Source organism: Saccopteryx leptura, chromosome 2 (genome assembly GCF_036850995.1).
Source record: "Saccopteryx leptura isolate mSacLep1 chromosome 2, mSacLep1_pri_phased_curated, whole genome shotgun sequence".
Classification (NCBI taxonomy): domain Eukaryota; kingdom Metazoa; phylum Chordata; class Mammalia; order Chiroptera; family Emballonuridae; genus Saccopteryx; species Saccopteryx leptura.
In genome coordinates, this window is record NC_089504.1 from 372,405,620 (window position 1) to 372,409,399 (window position 3,780).

The window sequence follows — 3,780 nt, forward strand, 5'->3', positions numbered from 1 at the left end:
GTTATCTTGTCATTAAATTATATTGCATACCCCTCGCCCAGAGTCAGATTGTCCTCCGTCACCCTCTATCTAGTTTTCTCTGTGCCCCTCCCCCTCCCCCTAACTCTCTCCCTCCCTCCCTCCTGCGTCCTCCCTCCCCCCACCCCTGGTAACCACTACACTCTTGTCCATGTCTCTTAGTCTCATTTTTATGTTCCACCAATGTATGGAATCATGTAGTTCTTGTTTTTTTTCTGATTTACTTATTTCACTCCGTATAATGTTATCAAGATCCCACCATTTTGCTGTAAATGATCTGATGTCATCATTTCTTATGGCTGAGTAGTATTCCATAGTGAATATGTGCCACATCTTCTTTATCCAGTCTTCTATTGAAGGGCTTTTTGGTTGTTTCCATGTCTTGGCCACTGTGAACAGTGCTGCAATGAACATGGGGCTACATGTGTCTTTACGTATCAATGTTTCTGAGTTTTTGGGGTATATACCCAGTAGAGGGATTGCTGGGTCATAAGGTAGTTCTATTTGCAGTTTTTTGAGGAACCACCATACTTTCCTCCATAATGGTTGTACTACTTTACAGTCCCACCAACAGTGGATGAGAGTTCCCTTTTCTCCACAGCCTCTCCAACATTTGCTATTACCCGTCTTGTTGATAATAGCTAATCTAACAGGGGTGAGGTGGTATCTCATTGTAGTTTTGATTTGCATTTCTCTAATAACTAATGAAGCTGAGCATCTTTTCATGTATCTGTTGGCCATTTGTATTTCTTCCTGGGAGAAGTGTCTGTTCATGTCCTTTTCCCATTTTTTTTATTGGATTGTTTGTTTGTTTGTTGTTGAGTTTTATGAGTTCTTTGTAAATTTTGGATATTAGGCCCTTATCTGAGCTGTTGTTTGAAAATAACATTTCCCATTTAGTTGGCTGTCTGTTTATTTTGATATCAGTTTCTCTTGCTGAGCAAAAACTTTTTATTCTGATGTAGTCTCATTCATTTATCTTTGCCTTCACTTCTCTTGCCATTGGAGTCAAGTTCATAAAATGTTCTTTAAAACCCAGGTCCATGAGTTTAGTACCTATATCTTCTTCTATGTACTTTAGAAGTACATATATTTAGGTCTTTGATCCATTTTGAATTAATTTTAGTATATGGGGACAGGCTGTAGTCGAGTTTCATTCTTTTGCATGTGGCTTTCCAGTTTTCCCAACACCATTTGTTGAAGAGGCTTTCTTTTCTCCATTGTGTGTTGTTGGCCCCTTTATCAAAGATTATTTGACCATATATATGTGGTTTTATTTCTGGGCTTTCTATTCTGTTCCATTGGTCTGAGTGTCTATTTTTCTGTCAATACCATGCTGTTTTGATTATCGTGGCCCTTTAATATAGTTTGAAGTCAGGTATTGTAATGCCCCCAGCTTCATTCTTTTCCCTTAGGATTGCTTTGGCTATTCGGGGTTTTTTATAGTTCCATATAAATCTGATGATTTTTTGTTCCATTTCTTTAAAAAAGCTTACATCATTTTCAATCCCTCTTTTTAAATATGCACGCTTAGGGCTACAATTTCCTCCTCAGCCCCATAACCCATCCAGGCCTCTCTGGTTCAGCTGGCCTCTTGGTGCCTACTTTTAATAGGTGCTGTCTCTGGGTGGGCACAGCATGCTAGGTACACCACATGGCAAGTGGCTGGTGCCTGTTTGGAATAAAAAAGTCGCTCTTCCTCAGGACAGACACTATCCAGCATGTTGGGGCATATTTGGTGGCCAAATTTCCATGTCCTGACCCCCCAAAATATACTTGAATGTGTTTGTGATATTCCTTTGGCCTCTTTCACACATTAATTCTTTAGAGATATGTTTTTCAGCTTCCAAACAAGTGAAAGTGAGGAAAGAAGAGTGGTTGTCTGTTCATTTATTACATTTTTTCTTTTTATATTGCACCATGGTCAGAGAATGTGGTCTGTATGATTATCACTTTTAGTATTAGTAGATCTATTCCATAACCTAAGCTAGGTCAGTATTTATCAACATTTCTCCTGAGAGAAGTTCTTATTGTAGCTATCTTTTTTTCCCTTTAGATGTATGAGTAATAAACTAGCCATTTTTGAAGGAAAATAGCTTGATTTCACCCTTACTTGTTTAAAAAAATGTCATCATTTAACTTTTACAATTATTGGATAGTGTAACTAAGTAAAAATGTCTGGGTCAGAAGTAATAGTCCCTGAGAGAAAAACTCCCTCCCAGCTACAGACATTGATGTATGGGGAAATCTTGATCTCTCCTTCAGTACTGAATGATAGCCTTGCTGGGTAGAATATTCTTTGTTGTAGGTTTTTGCCTTTCTTCATGTTGAATATATTGTGCCACTCCCTCTGGACTGCAAAGTTTCTGTTGAAAAATCAGCCAATAGTCTTATGGGCATTTCCTTGTATGTAACTAGTTGTTTTTCTTTTGCTGCTTTTAAGATTCTCTTTATCTTTAACTTTTAACATTTTAAATTATGATGTCTCTTGGTGTGGATCTCTTCGTATTTATCTTGTTTGACACTCTCTGTGTTTCCTGGACTTGGATATCTGTTTCCTTCACCAGGTTACAGAAATTTTCAGTCATTATTTCATCAAATAGGTTTTCTGTCCCTTTCCCTCTCTCTTCTCCCTCTGGGGTTCCAGTGATGTGAATGTGAGTATGCTTGATGTTGTCCCAAAGGTCCCTTATGCTATCCTCATTCTTTTTTATCTTCCAATTGGGAATGTCCAGTATCCTGTCTTCCTGATCACTGATGTATTATTCTGTGTCATCTGATCTGATGTTGATTCCCTTTAGTATAATTTTTTTTTCACTTCATTTGTCACATTCTTCAGTTCTGATAGGTTCTTTTTTTAAAAAATAATTTTTATCTTTTTGTTGAAGTTCTCACTGAATTTATCGACTTGCCTGAAGAGTTTGATAAGCATCTTTATGACTGTCACTTTGAACTCTTATCTAGTCTTATCCTGTAGACAGCATATCTCCATTTCATTGAGTTCTTTTTCTGTGGTTTTTAAAAACATATTATTTTGTCTACTGATTTTGCCTGTTTGTTTTTATGTGTAGGTAGGTCAGTTATGTCCCCTGATCTTGAAAAGTGGCCTAATTTTAAAGTGTTCATGGGGCCCAGTGGTGAAATCCTTTTGTCACCAGAACCAGGTGCTCCAGAAGTACTCCTTTTGTTGACTCATGTGGCCTCCTGTTCTGGTTGGGCCACAACTGCTAAGGATACTTTGGCAAGTGAGGTTGGTGCCTAGCTGTGAGGCCTGGCCACAACTCTTCCAGATGTGCTGGTGCGGTTATGAGACCCAGTCTCTACAGACACACTGCTGTGTGCTGGTGCCAACTGGAGTCATCCACCAGGTTTGGCAGAGCAGAGGCTGCTTTGGGGAGGTGCCAGCCTAGGTGGGTACACAGGGAAATGCCAAGATAGGGGTGATCCATGGTAACAAGATTAATGCAGAGTGTCAGAAATGGCTCCTGCCAATGCAAGCCAGCTAGGTGGAAGAATTAAAAAAATGACACCCATCAGCTCTTCTGATTTTGGAGAACGTTCCAATAGATCTCGGTCCCTTCAGCACACATCCTAAAATTAGTCAGTGTATCACCTTTAATTATGACCCAGGTGCTTTTCAAACTGCTGCCTCTGTTCTGGCATTCAGAAAGAATGTAACCTGGTTTCTAGCAGTCTGCTGGTTTTCAAAGCCAGGTATTATGGGGGCTCCTCTTTCTGGTGCAGGTCCCCCAGGCTGGAGTT